This window comes from Vombatus ursinus, unplaced genomic scaffold, assembly GCF_900497805.2.
Source record: "Vombatus ursinus unplaced genomic scaffold, bare-nosed wombat genome assembly UNPS02014973.1, whole genome shotgun sequence".
Lineage (NCBI taxonomy): Eukaryota > Metazoa > Chordata > Mammalia > Diprotodontia > Vombatidae > Vombatus > Vombatus ursinus.
The window spans coordinates 7,443,627-7,466,809 of NW_020954751.1; the positions used below are offsets into that span (position 1 = coordinate 7,443,627).

The following is a 23,183-nucleotide window of genomic DNA, read 5'->3' on the forward strand; positions in this document are numbered from 1 at the left end:
AAAGAAAGCACAAACTCATTAAGTGCAAAACTAAACTCATTATCTTCCAACAATCCTCTCAATTCACCCCCTTTCAAATTTTACAATATAGATTCAAAATAAGCAATATCTTTCTCTAACTCATGATAATTATTTTATTCAAGAGAAAAAATGGAAGAGGGCATGGTTTTGAAATTTCAATAAAAACTGAATGGCATCTTTTAATGCCAGGTTATTTCTCTTAAAATGGTAGGAAAACTAAATGCTGTCTGGTAGAAATTAGGTTTAGAACAATATCTCATAACATTTACCACAATAAGTTTTAAATGGAAAGAAGGGATAGAATTCTCACAAATACAGATAGGAGGATAATTCTTCATTAAATAAGTGATTAAGATAATAATAAAAGATGAAATATATATTTTGATAAAAATAACACTGAAAAGTTTTGACAAAAACAAAATCAAGGTAGTTAGAATGAGAAAAGAAACAGGCAACTGGGAAAAAATCATTGCAGCAAATCTCTCTTAATAAAGATCTGATATGCAAGATATAAACAATAGTTATTCTCCACTACATAAATGATCAAAGGATATAAAAAAATGTTCTAAATCATTAAGAGAATGCAAATAAAAATTCTGAGGTTCTACCTCATACCTGTCAGGTTGGCAAATATGACAAAAATGGAAAAGCGACTGTTGAAGGGGCTATGGGAATACCATACCAATGGAGTACCAGTGTACAACCACTCTGGAAAACAGTTTAAAATCATACCCCCAAAAGTCAATATGCTAGCCCCAAAGAAGTTAAAGATGGAGGGAAAGAATCCAAATATATAAAATATTTATAGCAGCATTTTTATTGTGACAAAGAATTAAAAACAAAGTAAGTGACCATCAACTAAGGAATGGCTGAGCAATTCATGATGTAAATATGATAAAATATTATTATACCATAAGAAATGATAAAATGAACACAAAAGGATTGATTTTTTAAAATCTAGAGTTAAATGAATATAACCAAAAAACCAATTCACACAATGACTACAATAATGCAAAAGAAGACAATTTTGAAGGACTTAAAACTTTTGATCAATGTAATAACCAATCATAACTTCAGAAGACTGTAAGAAACCATGCTGCCCACCTCTTGGCAGAGAAGTAATGAACTATGGATGAAGGAGAAAAATCTCTTTAGACCTGGCTAATGTGTATATATGCTTTGCTTGATTATACTTGTTAGAAGGGAGGGCTTCTATTTGGAGAAGTAAATATAGACGGTGAGGGGGTAAGTAGCAAAAAGAAAGCCAAAAGAAAAAATGAAAAGAAAGGAAAGAGGAGCAATGAAATATTTTTAAAATTCACATAAAAGAAAAAAAAAAGGAGCTCAGGCAGGGACAAAAACAAGCAGATCAATTTTTTAAAAAACTATCTTGTTAAATGTAATATGATATTTTAAAAACCATATATAATTAAGTTCAGTTTCATATACGATCCTTTATTATTTGGATGCTGAAATGTTCATGAATCAGTTTGATGTTTATCTCATTCATAATTTAAAAAAAATAATGAACTACTTCAAATTCTCTCTTCCAAATGCATTGGCTATTTGTCCCTTCCTACTTCTACTAAAAATACTCTAATTCAGGCTCTAAATACCATCAACTTGAATTATTGTAACGTCCTCCAAACTGCTTGCCTTGCCTCTAAGTTCTTCCTTCTTAAAAACATCCTACACATTACCAGCAAATTAATTTTCCTTAAATATTGCTTCTGTGTTTCCCAGTACTTACGGTATAAAAGAATCTTTTATGAACTTAAAAGAATCTTTCTGGAGCTTGGATGACTCTTAAAACCATATATTCCATTATCTAGTTCTATTTTACCTATTCAATTTTGTGTCCCAGAGCTCTCACTCTACTCTAGGATTTCCCTTGCATATACTGTACTTCCCTGTATCACATTCTCCAACCCCATCCCTATCCCAAATTCCCTGCTCTTCTCTTATTCAATTCCTAGCTAGCTTTCAAGACCCATTTAAAGGCCTCACTACACCATGAAGGCTTTCTCCAATCTTTTTCTGAATTTCTACTTGCTGCTGCTCTCACACAAGACACTCCATATCCTTTCACTGTGTCTTCATATTCATTTTCCACATGCCTAGAATAATCTTCCTTCACACCTCTGTCTCTTGGAATTCCCTGGATTCCTTTACAAACCAGCTCAAGTGCCACCTACTATAAAAGGTTCCATCCAACCTGGCTTTGAGACCAAGGTTGCTTTGTACATGCTTTGCAAATACTTTTATGTGTACAGAAAATCTCTCCCATTAGAATCTAAACTCTTTGAGGTTAGGAATTGTTTTGTTTTAGTTTTGTATCTCCCCAATCCCCCTGTGCTTCATTAAATGCTTGTTGATTGACCAATTGATTTCTATTTTCTGGAATTTGACATATTATCAATTAAAATCAAAGAATATTAGTGCTAAAAGAGGGCTTAGAGATCACCTCACTATCTCACATCATTTTATCTTATACACAGACCATTTACTATCACAGCGTTATCAAGCATAGATAACATATACATACATAGCTGCGTGTTAAATAAAACACCTGTGTCTTCATAAGGTTCTTGAAAGCAGAAATAGTACATTTCATATCATCAACATTCCTGAGTAGTGTAGAGGACTATGGTAGAGGATAAAAAACTGGAGTGAGTACAGTAAGTGTTAGTTTAACCTTAACTTCAGCTATAAAATGAGGTGTACCATCCATAGCCTAGTGTCATTTTAAAGGAAACCACTTAGCAAATCTTAAAGTATGTAAAGCATATAAATCTAAACAGTTATTACAGAAAGGATTAAAATATCAGTTGAATTGACCTGTCCAAGGTCTCAGAAGCGGTAAATGGAAAAGCCAGTGTTTGAACCCAGGTCATCCATATAGCCTAATGCTGATGTTAGATTTCTAGAACATATAACTTCAAAAATTTTAAATTCACTAGTACAGGTTGCTCAAAATCATCTGGAAAACTTACTTTCCAAGTGCTTATACGTACTAATGAATAGCTCTGACTAGAAAATTGGCATCTGCTGACATCAACTGCTCACAGAAAATAGGAACTATTTTATAAACATAATATGAAATTAATAACCTAAATACTATTAATTGTCATTTTTAGTTTGAGGGCTTAAAGTTGGATAAGCTATTTACACAGTACAACATTAGAATTGTTTTGACAAGTACCTAGTACTGCTTTCCTTACATTCAAGTCCTAGTAATACTTAAGACATGAAATGGAAATTAGGATGTTCTAAGGATATAATCACTAAACTGCTGGTTGGTGCCTAAACACCTAAGACTGACACTCTAACTCCCCAGTCTGCACTCCATGCCTGGAATGTTCTTATTCTTCATTTCTGCTGCTTGGCTTCCTTAACAACTCAGCTTGAATCGCCCCTTCTACAGGAGGCCTTTCCTGGTTCGATTTCTTTCTTTCTCTCTCCCACCACGGATTCCCTTTGCTAATTACTGCCTTCCTGCTGAGATACTCTGTATCTTGTATTCCTTTTCTGCATATTGTCATCCTCATTAGGCTATGAGCAGAGATGAGGGCAGAGATGAGGTTTTTGCCTTTCTTTGTATCCTTAGCACTTAGTACAACCTGACACATAGCTTAATAAATGCTTGTTGACTGGCCAAATGATCAATACAAACTGTCAGACAGTCCACATTGTCAAATACTCATACAACAATCCTTATTTTGTTAAAAATATTCTTCATCAACCATTTTGGAGAGCAATTTGGAGCTATGCCCAAAGGGCTATAAAAATGTGCATACCCTTTGACCCAGCAATACCACTTCTAGGGCTGTATCTCAAAGAGATAATAAAAATGGGAAAAGGACCCACATGTACAAAAATATTTAAAGCAGCTCTTTCTGTGGTGGCTAAGAATTAGAAATTGAGGGGATGCCCATCAATTGGGGAATGGCTGAACAAGCTGTAGTGTATGAATGTAATGGAATACTATTGTGCTATAAGAAATGATGAGCAGGTGGACTTCAGAAAAACCTGTAAAGACTTATATGGACTGATGCTGAGTGAAGTGAGCAGAACAGTAACGGCTACATTGTGTGATGACTAACTTTGATAGACTTAGCATTTCTCAGCAATGCAAGGATCTAAGATATCTCCAAAAGTCTCATGATGGAAAATGCTATCCACATCCAGAGAAAGAACTATTGAGTTTGAATGCAGATCGAAGCATACTATTTGCTCTTTTTTTTTTCCTTCTGTTTTGTTTTGTTTCTTCTTTCTTGTAGTTCCTCCTATTGGCTCTAATTCTTCTTTACAATATGACTAATGTGAAAATATGCTTAATAGGACTGTATATATAGAGCCTATATCAGACTGCACGCTGTGTTGGGGAGGGAGGCGGGAAGGGAAGGGGAGAAAATTTTAAAACTCAAAAGCTTATGGAAGTGAATGTTGAAAACTAAAAATAAATTTATATATAAAAAAAGTATTCCTCATAGTGTAGACAATGTGACAGCAGTGACATGAAAACTCAAAGTCTTTCTCTAGTCTTAAGAGATTTACATCACATTTAAAATGGTCTATTTTTAAAATAATTTTAGAGAAGGAAAATTCCAAACATACAGGCTTAAAGCAAATACAACTGAAGTTAATCTTAAACTAATCTACCTATAAACATGAACTTATAATAACTCTAACACTAGGGTCCATGAATTTTTTTTAATATTTTGAAAATAACATAACTGGCTTACTTTTTAATCCTACAAATTTTACTTTATGCATTTAAAAACATTATTCTGAGGAGGGGTCCACAGGCTTCACCATTCTGTCAAAGGATTCTATGACACAAAAGAGACCTTCAAAATAAGTCTAATACAACCATATTCATGAAGTGATAAGGAAGATGAGGCCAAGAAAATAAAGCAACTTGCCCATGGTCACACAGATGTAGATCTAACATCCAAACCCAAATGTCCTCACTTAAAATCTAATGCTCTTTCAACCTACAAAATCACTAGTCTGACTTCTTTACCCCAGACATAACAATAAACCTCCTAGGAAAATTAGTGATTAACTCACCCACACAGCTCTAAACAATTGTAAATATGAAATCCAAAAAAAAAAAGGACAGTTTTAAATGACCCACAAAATTTACAAAGTACTGCTTTAACACTGTAACTTTTCACTTATACTATAAGCTGATTTATATACAGTGAGTGAATGAGGTAGTATAGAAGTTCAGATGAGTAAAATTTTGTGAGCCTTAGTATTTTATCTTAAAGACAGATAAAAAAATTATCATTTTCATAAGAGTATCTGGTTTATGAATCTCTCAAAAAAAGATCCTATAAATCCACTAAGAAACATGTTTTAGCATAAAATCACATCAACATTCAGAGATTTTAAATGCTTTTAAATGCAACTGTTATGGCACACACTAAAAAAAAATACCATAAAAAGGAAATCACTACATAAATTCTCTTTAAAAAGGTCAGTTCATTTTTGAATGTTACTTTGAAAAAGTACTCTGATAATGAAACTAGTCATCTACCTCATATTTTTATTCTCTGCAAAATGCAAAGTAAATGTATGTACCAACAGTTTTATATGCTTAGTTTTATCATTTTTAATCCCAAAATCCTTCAATGAAGACCAAACTATGAAGCCTCTTCATGGTTTAGAAATTACCACAAATTCTTCAAGGTTATATGAGCAAAAGCACAAATTGTAGCAGGTTATCAAATGTGGAAAGGCTCACAATACAGGTCCAATGCCAGAATACACATACGCACGTACATGTGTACATATGTACATATATGCACAAACATAGGTACGTATAAATGTATGTCAGTCAAGGATCAAACTAGGAGTAGCCATCAGGTGATGAATTATAACTTTTTTTTTGAGGGGGGGATGAAAGAAGAAAGGGAAATAACAGCAGCTCAGGAAAAGTCATCTAAATTAAGACATATAAGGGCCTATTTGCATTGATTGAAAACCCACACTTATGAAACCGCAAATCTGAAGTGAAAAATCTCAAAATATTCAGTTATCCCTTCTACACCATTGGGGTTAGAGGCACAGCACTCCCATGATCTGGAAAATTCACAGAAAACTTTTTGGCCCTCCCTTCCTACCAGAGAAGTCTCAATTTTTTTCATTTTCTTTTAAGGCATATTTAAAGTATCTTATTGTAAAATATGGATTAAGTATTTTGTCATAGGCTTTATGTTGTCTGATGGCCTTCACATATCATCTGCATCTTCCATAATACTCCCCAAAAATTCCCATTTAATTTAACTGACCCACGATACATCAAAACTGCAATGGATAAAGTGCTGATGTGGAAGTGATAACTATTTTTGTATTTAATTCTCACAAATGTGAAAACATCTTCTTGCTATAAATTTTAAATATAACAAAATTGTAGATGTTTAAAACTGGAAGTGAGCTTTTAGATTGTCTAGTTCAACTCCTACATTGTACAGATGAGGAAACGGAAAAGACCACAAAGGTCTGAGCAATTGATAGCACAGAAGGGACCAGAACCCAAGTCTCTAGGCTCATAATTAGACATTAGAACACCAACTTCTGCACAAAAAGCTATGTTCACATCCTGGCCAAAGGCCTATACTAATGTTTTGCTAATACAAAATACTTAGCATAGCCAAGTTCCTGAATAAAATAAGCATTTATAAATACCAGCTCATTTAGATAGATTAGTGTGTACTCTGGATAAAGCAAATATACAATGTTAAATGTCGTTCATCAACTTCAAAATGTTTTACAAACTTGATTTGGTTTTAACAGAGAGAAGAGGAGGTTAAGAGACAGAGGCAAGGAAATGGAAGGGAAAAGAGTGAAGAATAAAGCATGTTTACAGCCACAAAAGAAAGGTTGTTGGCTGTTTGAGATACTACTGTACTGACAGTCCTATGATAAGATAATACAGGTGATTTTTGACTACATACAGGTCTTATGTAGAAAATCACTACAAAATGAGGTGTAAAAAAGAAATTCATCATATCAGTAGCAAAAGTCACTTAAGGGGAGGATGGAGAAGACAGGCACAAAGAGGGAAGGAAATGGATTTTCGTAGTAGCTCTAGGGCATGACTGAAGATGAAAAAAAAAAAACCTTACGTTCATTAGATGTTTTGCCAGCATCTATCTATGTACAAAATACTATGTTAAGCACTGGGAAAAGATAGAGGCATAAACAAGAGATGGTCCCTGCTTTCAAGAAGTTTATAATCTAGTGTTGCTGTTGTTTAGATGTTTTCAGTTGTGTCCGATTTTTCATGACCCCTTTTGGGGTTTTCTTAGCAAAGATGCTGGAGTGGTCTGCCACTTCCTCCTCCAGCAGCTCATTTTATAGATGAGAAAACTAAGGCAAACAGGGTGAAGTGACTTGCCCAGGGTAAAACAGTTAGTAAGTGTCTGAGGCCACATTTGAACTCAGAAGATCAATCTTCCTGACTCCAGGCCTGGCACTGTATCCACTGTGCCACTAGCTGCCCTTAAAATCTAGTAAACAATCTTAAAATTTAATAATGAAATGGACTAAAAGTTAGTAACATTAAAACAACCCATTGTTTCCCAAACCCAGAGTTGAACAACTTAACCTACTGCTCTCCTCCCTCGACCCTATCATTATATAGTGACGCCAACCTTTAATATTTCTTAGCTTACCCTCCAATTGCTGACAGTGCACAGAGTAACAAAGGGGTAACACAACTTCAAGAAATATTTAATGAAAATTAGACAAAAGGAAAAGATATGGGCCAACCACTACTAATTTTTTTTTTTTTTTGGAGTTTGTTTTAACAGTATTCAAACAGTAGTAGTCTGTATCTAACAGTATCTCTAATTTTTAGGAATAAAATCAAAAGGAAGGTTTGCCTAGTCTCTGCAGGTTCTAACATTTCTTATTTAATAAATTCAGTCTCTCAGAGATGGATCTATGACATTACTTGATGTATTAAGTAACTAGTGTTCCAGAAAAAGAGAAGACAAAACTTAAAAACTAGTACAGACAAGAAAATTTACATAAAGTATAAAAATTCAAATGGCCAAAGTTATGTAAGTATATTTAATCATATATAAAAGGGCACTATACTTAGGTTCTATTTTATTTTAGAATGTTGCCTTCTTTGGTTTGTTTGCTGGCAAAGTTTCTCTAAAGATCTTTACTTTGAAAGAGGACTGAGTTTAGAATATGGGTACCCAAGAAGATTTATTATAAGAGTCTTAAAAATATATGTCTCATAATGCATAAGAACTAAAAAAGCATAAAAGACTAAAAGGGAACTCTTTCGTTTTTTGTAGGATATATCAAATTCAAATTTGGGACTGACAACTCATTTTTATATGATGAATACAAGAATACAAAAGGGTAAGTCTTAACCTAAAAATATTTGAAACTGATGGGAAATAGACTGGGGGAAAAAAATGAAACCTGTAAGTATTACCGATTTGTTTTTAATTAAAGAATAAAATCCTATTTTGGAGGAGGTGGTGAAGAGGGGTGTGAGGTTGTGGAGACAAATTGCCTCTAATGTGGTTAGAAATATTAGCAAGGGGGAAATGTTAGCTTGAGAAAAAATAGTCCTGAGTTTCTCAACAAGTGTCCAATGCTTCGTGAATGAAGGTACTTAACAAGCACTAAAAAGCAAAAACAGTCTTATCATTTTCCAGAAAGAAATCTCAAAATTGCCCATTATAGTCAAATCCTATAGACTTTACATTATCAAGCAGGTTACGACAATGATTTTATATTTCTCTTCTTACGTTATGTATGCAGGTAAAAGTTTTTGCTTCATTTGTTAACAACAAAGTCATATAATATTAAATTAAATCCAAAACAGGCCATTCATTAACAAACTGACCCAGTAAAGATAGAATGGCTTGAGGAAGTGGCAATACTACCCAAATATGAGTATTTTAGATACCTGGATTTTTTTTCTATTTTTCTTTTTAAAATCTTATTTTCAGTTCCAAATTCTCTCACACCCACTGAGAAGTCAAGAAAAATAAAACCCAATTCAGAAATGTTGCCATGCAAAACATGTTTCAATCTGTGCTCTGAGTCCATCATTTCTCTATCTGGATGTGGAAAGCATGTTTCATCATGAGTCCTTTGGAATTGGTCATGGTACTGATCACAGTAAGACTTTCAAAGTTAATTATCTTTACAATACTGCTGTCATTATATAAATTGTTCTCCTAATTCTGTTCATTTCACTTTATATCAGTAAAGTCTCATCCCCATTGTTTCTTACAGTACAATAGTATTCCAACATATTCACATACCACAACTTTTTCAACCATTCCCAAATGATAGGAATCTCCTCAGTTTCCAAATCTTTAATACCACAAAAAGAACTGCTGTAAATATTTTTGTACATGTAGGTCTTTTTCCTCTTTCTTTTATCTCTTTGGGGTATAGACCCAAGAGCAACACTGCTTGGTCAAAGGGTATACACAGTTCAATAATTTTATGGGCACAGTTCCAGAATGGCTACACTAGTTCACAGCTCCAACAGTGCATTAGTGCACCTGTTTTTGTACATCCCATCCAGCATGTCATTTCCCTCTTCTGTCATTTTAGCCAATCTGATGGCTGTGAGGTTGTAGCTCAGAGTTGTTTTAATTTGGATTTCACTAATTATTAGTGATTTCAAGTATTTTTTTCATATTACTATTGATAGCCATGATTTCCTTGAAAACTGCCTATTCATATCAAGTAGGAAGTGGCTCTACTTCTTGTGAATTTGACTCGGTTCCCTACATATCTTAGAAATGAGGACTTTATCATAAACTTACTACAAAGACTCCCTCCCCCCTCAGTTTACTGCTTTTCTTCTCATTCTAGCTGTACTGGCTTGCTTTGTGCAAAAACTTTTTTATGTAACTAAAATTATCCATTTCATGAACATCTCAAACTCTCATTTTGTCATTAACTCCTCCTCTTTCCAGAGATCTGACAGGTAATTTCTTCCATAATTCACAAATCTGCTTAATTAATCCCCCTTTATGTCTAAATAACGTTTGAACTTTATCTTAAGATATGGTGTGAGATGTTGATCTGTGCTTACTTTCTAACCAGACTAATTTCCAATTTTCCCAACAGTTTTTGTCGAATAATGAGTTCTTGCTCTAATAGCTGGAATCACGGGCTTTATCAAATAGTAGGTGAATATGCTCATTTGCTTTGGTATATTGTGCACCTAATATGTTCCAATGATCACAACCTTTTTATTTCTAACACAGTACCAAATTATTTTCATGTTTACAGATTTGTAGTTTAGTTTAAGATCTGGTAATGCTAAGCCTCCTAACCTTCTCATTTTTTTTTTTTTCATTGATTCCCTTGATATTCTTGATCTTTGGTTCTTCCAGATGAATTTTGTTATTATTTTTCTAGCTCTATAAAATAATCCTTTGGTAGTTTGATTGATATCACACTGAGTAAATTAATTTTGGTAGTAGTGTCATTTTTATCATATTGGATTGGCCTACCTATTAGTGAATAATATCTCCAATTGTTTAGATGTCTTTATTTGTGTGAAGATTATTTAGTAATTGTGTTCACAGAGGTCCTGTGTACATCTTGACAGATAGATTCCCAAGTATTTTATACTATTAGTAGTTACTTTAAATGGAATTTCTCATTCTCTCTCTTCCTGCTAGGTTGTTGCTTTTTTTTTTTTTTTAGCAATATATAGAAATGCTGATGATTTGCAAGGATTTATTTTATATACTGCAACACTGCTGAAATTATACATTGTTTCAATAAGTTTTTTAACTGACTTTCTAGCATTCTCTAAGGAGACTATCATAGCAAATGCAAAAAGGAGAATATTGTTCCCCACCACCTATGCTTATTCCTTCAATTTCTTTTTCTTTTCTTATTGTTATAGTTAGCATTTCTGGAACAATAATGAACAATAATGGTGATAATAGATATTATTGCTTCACCCATGACTTCCTAAAAAGGCTTCTAGCTTATCCCCATTACAGATGATGTTGGCTCTTGGTTTTAGGTAGATACTGTTTATCATTTTAAGGAAAGTTCCACTGATTCCTGTGTTTTTAAAAGGAATGGGTGCTTATTTTGTCAAAAGATTTTTCTCCATCTGTTGAAATAATCATATAATTTTTGTTGTTTTTGTGATTGATGTGGTCAACTATGTATATTGCTTTCCTAATATTGATTCAGTCCTTCACTCCTGGTATAAATCCAGCCTGTTCATTTTATGATATATGGCTATAATCTCCCCTGCTAGTGTCTTATTTATAATTTTTGTCTCAATATTCCATTGGGAAATTGGTCTAGTTTTCCCTCTGTTTTGACTTTCCCTGGTTTAATAACAAATCCACATTTATGCCACAGGAGGATTTTTGGTAGGATTCCTTTATCTATATTTTCAAATAGTTTATGTAGTACTGGAATTAATTTCTCTGTAAATGTTTAGTGGAATGTATTTGTAAATCCATCTGATCCTGGGTTTTTTTCCTCCTCTTAGGGAGTTTATTTATGTCTTATTCAATATCTTTTTCTAAGGCAGAGTTAAGCATCCTATTTCCTGTTCAGTTAATCTGGGCAATTAATATTTTTCTAAGTATCATCTATTCATTTAGATTGTCGGTCTTATTAACATAGAGTTGGAAGAAATACCTCCTAACAATTTCTTTTATTTCCTCTTCACTAGCTATAAATTCATCTTTTTCATTTTTGATACTGATAATTTGGTTTTCTTCTTTTGTTTTTAAAAATAAAATTAGTCAATAGTTTATTTTATTGAGGTGCCCTTTGTTTTGTTTTTCAAAAAACCAGGTCCTAGTTTTATTAGTTCAATGTGTGTTTGTTTTTAACTTTCAATGTTGTTAATCTCTCCCTTGATTTTCAGGATTTCTAATTTGGTGCTTAATTGTGGTTTGTTTGGGTTTTTTTGGTTTTCTTATTTTTTTTAGTTGTATGCCCAATTTGTTGTTCTCCCTCTCTTTTATTAATGAAATTTTTAGAGACAACAATTTTCTCCTAAGTACTGTTTTGGCTGTATCCCACAAATTTTGGTATGTAGCCTCACTGCTGTCATTATCTTTAATGAAATTATTCATTGTTTCTATGATTTATTTGCTCTTTCACTTACACATTCTTTAAAATTGTTATTCAGTTTCCAATTAAATTTTAATCTATGTTTCAAGGCCCTTTACTGAATGTTGTATTATGGTCAGGAAAAGATGCATTTAATATTTCTGCTTTTCTGCATTTGGTTGTAAGGTTCTGATGGTGCCATGCAGAGGTGAGAAATACCTATACTCCATTCTATTTCCATTCAACATTCTCCAGAGGCCTATCATATCTAACTTTTTAAAAAATTCTATTCAAATCATTAATTTTTTTTCTTATTTACTTTATGGTTAGATTTATCTAGTTCTGAGAGGGATAAATTGAAGTCCCTCAATATGGCAGCTTTATTATCTATTTCTTCCTATAACTCAACTAACTTTTCCCATAAGAATTTAGATGCTATGTATGAGAAATGATTATTTATTAATAACTAATTATTGTATTAGTACCAAGGTCTTTCCCCTAATCTACTTCTCCATCCAGAAATCAACCAGTGTGGGAAATCTCTCTCAAAGATGTACCCAGGCTAAGATCTAATCAGACAGTAAAAGAAATTCTAAGTTGAGGCTAATGGGTACATTCGGGCTCACTGTGTTTGCTCAGACAGGTCTGGAAAAATATGGATCCTCTCTTTTGTCAGATAGGTGATATGGAAATTGTTAAGTCTTTATGACCAAGTGGTCATACATCCAAGTCACATACCCCAAGACCCTGACTATAATATAGTCCACCTTCTCATTGTAATATTCATTTTCTCATTAATTGTTAACCAATCAGTATTTATTACCACTCTTCAGGAATGCCTACTCTTTGAAGGGCATATAAACTGTGAGCCCACCACCATGAGGGGTCTTTGGTCTAAAAGAGATGGCCAAATGACCATCCTTTTATTAATAAACATGATGGCCTTATTAAAAAAGTAATTAAATTGCCCAGAAATTATTTCTCTCAAACCTATTTAAATGCCACAATGCTCTTTGGTACAAATATGCTCACTACTAATATTAATTTATTGTCCAAGGTACCTTTTAGCAAAATGTAGTTTCACTGTTTATTTCTTTAAGTATAATTCTGCATTTGCTTTATCTGAGATCATGACTGTCACCCTTGACTTTTTTTCCTTTAAACTGAAACAAAATGGGATTCGGCTCCTGCCCCCTATTTTAACTCTATACATAGACTTCTATTTCAAGTACATTGCTTGTAAACAAAATACTGCTGGATTCTGGTTTCTAATCTATTCTGCTATCCACTTCTGTTTTATGGGTAAGTTCATCCCATTCACATTCACAGTGAGGATTGTTAACTGTGTATCTTCCTCCATCCTATTTTCTTCTACTTTCCTTCTCTCTTTTACCTTGCCCCCCTGTCCTCTCTCTTTAACAATCTGCTTTGCTTCTGTTATTTTTTTTTTAGTTAGTACTTTATTTTTTTCTTTTCTTTTTTTTTATTTTTAGTTTTCAACATTTACTTCCACGAGATTTTGAGTTCCAAATTTTCACCCCATCTCGCCCCTCCCCCCACTCCAAGATGGCATGCATTCTGAATACCCCTTCCCCTAGTCTGCTTTCCCTGCTATCTCTCCCCCCCTTCCCCTTCTATTTTCCTATAGGGCAGGATAGATTTCTGGATCCCATTTCCTGTATTTCTTATTTCCCAGTTACATGTGAAAATATATTTTTTTAAACATGTGTTTTTTAAACTTTGGGGTCCAAATTTTCTCCCTTCCTCCCTCCCCACCCACCCTCATTGAAAAGGCAAGCAACTCAATATAGGCTATATATGTGCAGTTATACAAAACACTTCCATAGTAGACATGCTGTGAAAAACTAACTCTATTTCCCTTAATCCTATCCTGCCCCCCCATTTATTCTATTCTTTCTTTTGACCCTGTCCCTTCTCAGAAGTATTTGCTTCTGATTACCCCCTTTCCCAATCTGCTCTCCTCTCTATCATACCCCTAATCTCTTGTCCCCTTCCCCTCCTATTTTCCTGTATGGTAAGACAGATTTCCATACCCAATTGAGTGTGTATGTTATACCCTCCTTAAGTCAAATTCTATGAGAATAAGATTCACTCATTTCCTCTCACCTTCCCCGGTTCCCCTCCACTGTAAGGGCCTTTTCTTTTCTGGTTTTTTTTTTTTTGGTGAGATAATTTACCCCATTCTACCTTTCCCTTTCTCCTTCTCCTAGTAGAATCCTCTCTCACCTCTTAATTTTATTCTCCAGATATGACCCCTTCATCTTCAACTCACCCTGTGCCCTCCATCTATCTATTTATCTATCTATATGTATATATACATACATATAATTTTTTCCCTCCAACTACCCTAATACTGACAAAGGTCTCATGAGTTACAAATATCATCTTTCCATGTAGGAATGTAAACAGTTCAACCTTAATAAGTCTCTTATGATTTCTCTTTCCTGTTTACCTCTTCATGTTCCACTCAAGTCTTGTATTGGAAAGTCAAATTTTCTATTCAGCTCTGGTCTTCTCATCAAGAATGCTTGAAAGTCCTCTATTTCACTGAATGACCATTTTTTTCCCCTGAAGAATTATACTCAGTTTTGCTGGGAGGTGATTCTTGGTTGTAATCCTATCTCCTCTGCCCTCCGGAATATTATATTCCATGCCCTGCGGTCCCTTAATGTAGAAGCAGCTAAATCTTGTGTTATCCTGATTGTGTTTCCACAATACTTGAATTGTTTCTTTCTGGCTGCTTGTAATATTTTCTCCTTGACCTGGGAACTCTGGAATTTGGCTGCAATAATCCTAGGAGTTTTCCTTTGGGGATCTCTTTCAAGAGGAGATCTGTGGATTCTTTCCATTTCTATTTTGCCCTCTGGTTCTAAAATATCAGGGCAGTTTTCCTTGATCATTTCTTGAAAGATGATGTCTAGGCTCTTTTTTTGATCATGGCTTTCAGATAGTCCAATAATTTTTAAATTCTCTCTCCCAGATCTATTTTCCAGGTCAGTTGTTTTTCCAATGAGATATTTCACATTGTTTTCTAATTTTTCATTCTTTTGGATTTGTTTTACAGTGTCTTGATTTCTCATTAAGTCACTAGCTTCCAATTGCTCTATTGTAATTTTTAAGGAAGTATTTTCTTCAGTAATCTTTTGGACTTCCTTTTCCATTTGTCCAATTTTGCTTTTTAAGGCGTTCTTCTCCTCATTGGCTTTTTGGACCTCTTTTGCCGTTTGGGTTAGGCTATTTTTTAAGGTGTTATTTTCTTCAGTATTTTTTTGTGTCTCCTTTAGCAAGCTGTTAACTTGCTTTTCATGATTTTCTTGCATCACTCTCATTTCTCTTCCCAGTTTTTCCTCTACTTCTCTTACTTGCTTCTCAAAATCCCTTTTGACCTTTTCCAAGGCCTGGGACTGATTCATATTTCTCTTGGAAGTTTTGGATGTAGGAGCTTTGACTTTGTTTTCTTCTTCTGGTTGTACATTTTGATCTTCTTTGTCACCAAAGTAAGATAATACAGTCTGACTCTTTTTGGGCTGTTTGTTTTAAACTCTTTGTTAAGGTAAGAGTCTGCTTCCAATGTGGAGAACATACTGTCCCAAGCTTTGGGGGTTTGTACAGCTGTTTTCAGAGATACTTCTAGGGACTTGAATAGTGTCAGTTATTCCAAGGTGCTATGATAAGGGGTGAGGTGTTTCCTCTCCACCGCCACAACAAGCTCCACCACACCAGCACTCCTCCTTACCCCAGGACCACCCCTCAGAACTGTGACCCAGATCCAAGCATGGGCAAAGCAAGAGATTCCTGCCTCAGCCCCGGCAAAGAAATCCTTGCAATCCCCCTCTGATCAGCCACTCAATTCCCCCTCAGTCTGTGGGCCAGAAGCTCAGAAGCCAGCCGCTGCCCTCGGGGTGGCTGAGATCTAGCTTCTTCTCTCACCACAGTCACAGACGTTTCCCACTGACCTTCTAAGTTGTCTTTGGCATTCGTGGGTTAAGAAGTCTGGAAACTGCCACAGTTGCCCGCGATTCAGTCCTCTGAGGCCTGCTCCAGGGTCACTGCTGCCTGCGTGCCCATGCCAAACTGTGCTCCTCTCCCAGCCCGGCGTGATATACCCTTTCGATCAGCCATCCAGGTTGTCTTGGGCTGGAAATTTGTTTTACTCTGTTTTTTTGTGGGTTCTACTGCTTTAGAATTTGTTTAGAGCCATTTTCTGTAGTTATTTGGAGGGGTTTAGGGGAGAGCTCTAGCGAGTCACTGCTTTCCCTCTGCCATCTTGGCTCCACCTCTGCTTTGCTTCTGACCACAATTTCTTTTATTCTACCCTCCCTCTTATTTCTATTCTCTTGCTCCTTTCTCTTAACCCCTTTCCCTACTACTTTCCTACTGGGTAAAATGAGCTAAACTTATTTTTAAAAATAGTGTATTTTTTTTAAACAGTCTTGAAACAAATTCCAAGGAAGAATGCAAAAATGAGATTTAAGAGTTGCTTTCCTACTTCATATTGCCCAAACCTGGGAGATCTCTACTAGAGATTTAAGAGGCCTACTTAAATGGGTGTATTTCCACACACAGCTTTAACTTAAACATGTCTATTCTTTATTTCCCCAACAATATCACTAACCTACTGGGACACTCAGTATTCTTTATATCTACCACAATACCTGTGACACAGTGCCATGCCCACAATAGATTCTCAATAAATATTTGTCACTGAGTAAAACTCCTGCTTGTGTCTTTGATGAAGATGATGTCAAAGACCTCTGAAAATTCTTCTATTGGAAATTTATTTAGAGGATCTAAAGTGTGGATAAAGGGGGCAGCTAGGGGGCATAGTGAATAGAGCACCGGCCCTAGAGTCAGGAGGACCCGAGTTCAAATTCAGCTCAGACACTTGACATTTGCTAGCTGTGTGACCCTGGGCAAGTTACTTAACCCCACTGCCTAACCAAAATAAAATAAAATTAAATTAAATAAACTGTGGATAATGTAAGCTCCATCTTGAATGATTAACAGATTAAATACAATAGAACTATTACACAATTCTAGTCTAATCCATTTCTATCAGGAAATACTTCAACATCAAGAATTTCTCTGACAAGGTAACTGCAATTAATAAATTCTCAAATTAAAGTTTTTTGAAAACAAAAATGTTTTATAAGGTCAGTATCAAAGGGACTTGATGTCGTCCCATACAATTGTTACATGCTATATAACACTGGCTTTTCTACATTAGAATCCCAGAAACAAAAGATTAATTAATTATTAATTACTAGAATCATAAAACTTTAGAGCTAGAGGGGACCATTAGAGATTACTGTATTGAACACCCTCATTTTACAAATGAAACTCAAAGAGGATAAGTGGCCTATCCAAAGTTGTGAAGTTAATTACTATCAAAGCTGAGAAAAGAAGACTCCTGACTATTATTAGTTCAGATAGGTAGGTTTCTTTCCATCATACAAGACTACCTAGGAGCTTTTCCTGAAGAATATACACCAACATAGTGTCAGTGACATTCTATCAAGACAGATTTCAAGTATGTAGTCTTGTCACCTGAGAACCAACTTAGCTAAGACTGGAGAGGCTCTTCATCATAATATAAGTTAACAAATGAACAATTTTTGGCCACAGAAGTTAGGAAACCTTCTACTAACATTTGGATGAGTTGCAATCTGTATTGCAGAGAAGTGCCCACACTGATGAAACTGGACCACTCTTTGAAAGAATTTTCCGTATACTGATCAACTAACAAAGGTCTTGTACCACAAGTACAAATCTCAAGTGCAACATATTTGGGTAGGCATTATAATTCTTCTGTTCAAGATCTACTACAGTGAACATAGTTTATTATTTTCATATTAATGTAACTGAGGAAAATATTCTTTGTTTACCACTGCTGCCCTGAGACCAAAATTTCAATAAAGGGCAAAAAATGTAGGGAAAAGTTTTAAAGATTTATACTAAATAATTATTTAGAACATAAAGTCAATTAACTTTTATGGCTATTAACTAATACTTCTTCAAAATAATAACTCAGGCTATTAAGGGTCAAGTACAAACAATACCCATAATTTTAAAAATTACATACTGGAGAAAAAGTATAAAAGAACAACAAAAAAAAGAAATTTCTCATCAAATTATTAAATATACAATGCATGATTTCACAGCAGACTGAAGAGATACTTGTGGTGTGAATAAATATCAGTAAATTAGTAATGGAAAACCAGGTCACCCACTTGACATTGGGCTTTGATACATGGTACGAATAAGGTGATTAAATTTTTTAAACAACATCTAAATAGCTACCACACTTGCCATAATGAATTGACTAGTAGGGGGTTTAAAAACTTTAACATCCCTGGTGTAAGATGTGAAAATGAGGACTAGTCTAAAAAAAATGAATAAATAAATAAATAAATAAAGGGGGGCAGCTAGGTGGCACAGTAGATAGAGCACCAGCTCTGGAGTCAGGAGGACTTAAGTTCAAATCCAGCCTCAGAAACATAACACTCACTAGCTGTGTGACTCTGGGCAAGTCACTTAAAAAAAAGAAAAGAAAAGAAAAGAAAAGAAAAGGAAAGAAAAGAGAAGAAAATGAGGACTAGAGATAAGAAAAAGATTCAAAATGGAGTCTAGGTTTCTGTTCAAATGAATGAATTTGAAACATACCTACAGAGCAATGATTTTTTTTTAAATCGAGAAATAAGTAAACACAGACCCAAAACCACCATCAAGTTAAATTTTAATCAAGACAAAAGTTATCTGGTCTTTCAATTAAGAGTGTGAGAGTGTGTGTGTGTGTGTTCGTGTGTGTGTGCGCGCACACGCGCGTGTGTGTCTATGGGTGTATGTGTGCATGTGTGTGTGTGGGTATGTGTATGTATGTACACATACACATATATATATACATATATATGTATATATATAGATATATCAGCTCTCCAACAGGAAAAGCAGAACTTTAAAAAGTACAAAACTTGAGTTTCCCTTAGCAACTGTATTATTTACAGCTAAAAGGGTGTTGAAATTAATTCAGTTATCAAGAAAAACTTGCTTCCCTCCCACTTCTAAAGAAAGCAGGATTAAAAAAAAAAAGTTGCAATAAATTTAGTTTCATTACTATATTTCCTACTTTAAGCCAAAAATTCAAAAAAGCTGGTTCTCTGTAAATAGCATTTTTTTAGTAAGTTCTAAATTAGTTAAGAGTGGAAATTTTCCTTTAAACTATAATTAAGTAATAATCTTAAATTTTGATGTACATTTGAATAATAATATATCCACAAAGCTTTACTTACCTATAGCCAGTGCTGGTGTTTCTGTTCTTGTCCCTCTATCTGTTGTTTAAAAAAAAAAAAAAGAAAAAGAAAATTCTGAAATATTACTCTGCTTCTATACAAACTTTGGAAAAAGACAACTTTAAAAAATAAAGCTAATTATGCCTTATAAATTATATGTATACATCTCATACCAAATTTTAAATTACTTATTCTATAACATTCAATACAATTATTTGATTATTGCTCATTGAAGACAGACACTTTGTAGGATAGGACAGTTAAAGACAAGCCCCAGCTCAGTTATATAAAAATGAACAAATAACAGCTATCATACCACAGTGTTTCCATACACTTCTATAGGATAACCTATTGGTTCAGACACCAAATGGAAACAAGATGAGAAAAGTTAAACTGAATACATTATTCATTATGAAACCTTCAGGCCCAGTGTTCTTGAAGGTATGTTTTAAAGTCTTAAAACATCTGATATTCTTCTAAGTTTCAATACAAAGTTTGCATCTCTTATACTGCCACCCAAATATTTGAAGTGATTAAACAAGCTTCTAGAGTAAAACAAAACAAAAAAAAAAGTCATAAGAAAAACACTTTGTCAAAAATTTGGACATTTCATGATGGCCAAGTATCTGATTTGGTTTTAGAAGTCAAATTAATTAATGAAATGTGTGTTAAATACTAAAATTTAACTGCATGTTTATACTATTTTAAGTCTTAAAATGTTATCAGTAAAGGTTTCATAACAAGCTTAACCTAACATCTCAATTAGAAACTATAGCAGTATAACTTCAATAAAAGCTCAACTATATTTTAAAATGTTCTATCTATATACACTCTCTGAAATTACTCTACTTTTCTTACTCTAATGCTATTACTGCAACCTATCCCTCACTGTGGCACAAGTAACTCTGGGTTTTCAAAGCTCTGGTAGGTCCAATCAAGCTGAAAGTCTGAGTAAATGCTCAGCAGCAGAATGCGTCTTTTATTTAAGCATCAGCCTACCTAGCTAAGTTTGGAAAGGCTAAGCACCAAAAGAATAGCTACCAGATGATAAAACTTCTTTGCACAGAGCAACTCATGAATACTGGCAAAAAAATCTGTATCAAAAGAGGGTAAGCCAATAAACTGATTTGTTCATTCTAATTTATTTTTACTATACAACCCACTAGTTCAGGGAGTTAACATTTTTACAAATAATTTCTCGCACTGTTCTCATCAGGCAACTCAAAATGTCAATCATTCAACTTATCACTCTCAAGAGTAAGAGGCTTATTTCAGCTTTTAAAATTAAAATTCAATTCAATTACATGTTGTCAAAGTTCTTTACATTATAGGATTGTTTCATAGCATAGTACTGCATTATAAAATACAAATCTAACAATATACAATGCTGAAATGTTTGGACACAGATCTCCAATTTATGAAGACTCAACTTTCAAACAGTATACACAAAAAATCAGAAGCCCACATCAAATCCATGGTAGCTTCCCCCCAATTCAAAATACCTGGAGTTTGATCAACTTCTAAAAGCTACTTTCTCGTAGGCAGATATAGATAACAAGTTTCCAGTATACACCCTACACCTCAATAAGATAATGCCTCACTGCTGGGGGGAAACCTATTGCTAAGGTGAGAGAAACTATTCCTGGCATCTTTAGGTGGTATTCAGCAAAGCATTTTCCCATAAAAACAATATAAATGTAGATAAGGTATAGTTGAAATAGCAGTAGTACTAAACATTAGGTGCATTAACACACTTTCTATGGGTTAGCTAGGAATCTGCCCTGCCAAGGAGTAATTATGCATAAGAACACATCACGGTAAAGAAAACGTAAAATAAGTTAAATCTGCATAACCTACTTTTCACCATTGACATTTCCACCTCCCTCCAGCCATCATTCTACATGATCACAGAACATTGTGCACTTGTAAAATTTTTAATTAGAAGTATCTGTGTTTCATTACCCTAATTAAACTATAATCTCCTTGGGGGCAAGAACTTTTTTATCTAAAATTATTTTTCACTGTGCTCTTTATACAGTGGATAATGGGGAAAGGGGTGGTGGAGAGGAGAGATGATATATGTGCTTTGCTACATTTAAATGCAAACTCATTGTATCTTAGGTTTAATAAAACTACAATCCACAATAAGGGAGATGAGAGTGCCACTATTCTCTACTTTTGGAATACTGTGTTCAGTTTGGGGTACCACGTAGAAACATCATGGCCACCTTCAAATAACTGAAAAGTTGACATGTGGCTCACAGGATCATAGATTTAAAGCTAAAAGGACCTAAAAGGAGAAATTAAGACTTGTGCTGCTTGATTTCTGAAGACAGAACGAGCAACAATGGGTACACTTTGTGAAAATTCAAATCCATTCAATTCAACAAACAAATTATTAAGCACCTCCTATGTGTCAGGTACTGTGCTTAAATGCTGGTAATACAATAAAAGGCAAAAACCTGGTTCCTGCCCTCAGTGATCTCATATTCTAATAGGGGAGAAAACATGGTGATGACTATGTACAAAGAACACACACACACACACACACACACACACACACACACACACACACACACGATAAATTTTAAAAGGGAAGGCACTAGCATTAAGCAGGACCAGGAAAGACTTCTTCCTGATGTCAAGATAATAAGATAAAGCATTCTAGGAATTGGGAACAGCCAATTTAAATTCACCCATTTGGAAAATGGTATGTCTTGCATAAGGAACAGCAAAGAGGTCAGCATCACTCAATTGCAGAGTACATGGAGGTTAGTAAAGCAAAAGAAGACAGGAAAGATAAAAAGCGGCCAGGTTATATAAAGGGTTTTAAAAACCAAACAGTTTTATATTCTATCTGAGAGGACAAAATAGAAAAGGAAGCTACTGGAGTCTACTGAATAGGGAGGATGGTCACATCTGCACTTTAGAAAGATCAATTTGACAGCAAGTGGAAAAGGAACTGGGGTGGGGAGTCAACCAACAAGCAAGCTCTTGCAACAGTTCTGACATGAAATGATGAGGGTCTGCACCTAAGTACTGAAATTATCATAGGAGAGAACTGGGCATATCTAAGAGATGTTGCAAAAGTAGCATCAATAGGACTTGACAATACATTGGGTATGGGAGGTAAGAGTGTGGGAATAAGCATGACACTTACATTGTGAGCCTAGTGGGAGAGCTATGATACCCACTACAATAATAGGAAATGCACGAAGAATGGAAGGCTTGAGGAGAAAGATAATGAGTTCACTTTTGGACATGTTGAGTTTAAGATGTCTATGGGAACATCCAGTTCGAGACTCTAACTGGTAGTTGGAGATGAAAGAGTGAAGGTCAGAGGAGAGGTTAAGGTTGAATAAACAGATCTGAGAATCATCTGCAAAGAGATGATAATTGAATTAATGACAGACGATGAGCTCACTGAATGAAAACAGTATAGAGGTTGAAAGGAAGAGGAGGAACTGTGGAAAGATGGCTAAATAAGGCAGGAAATTACCTGCCTCTCCCAAATTCCCCCCTAAACAACTTAAAATAATGCCTCAAAGCGAATTTTAAAGTGGCAGAAATAATTAAAAGTTGGGGTAAAGCAGTGGTCCAGCCTAAGACAACTTGGGAGGACATTAGAAAGGACCTAACCCCCCCAGAGTGGTGGTCTGGTAGAATAAACAGTGAGGAAAAATAGGATGGAGGGAAATACACAACTAATAGTTGTAACTTTGAATGAAAATGAGATGAACTCACCCATAAAATGGAAAC

The 23,183-nt window shown here is 34.6% G+C and overlaps 1 protein-coding gene across 2 annotated transcripts in view; it reads right to left on the minus strand.

Moving 5' to 3' along the window:
* FAM49B (family with sequence similarity 49 member B) overlaps positions 1 to 23,183 on the minus strand; it is a 201,009-nt gene that overhangs the window by 50,881 nt on the left and 126,945 nt on the right. For both annotated transcript variants that reach the window (XM_027845525.1, XM_027845523.1), the window contains exon 2: positions 19,425 to 19,463. The gene's annotated coding sequence lies outside the window, so the exon portion shown is untranslated. The remainder of the gene's footprint in view (positions 1 to 19,424; positions 19,464 to 23,183) is intronic.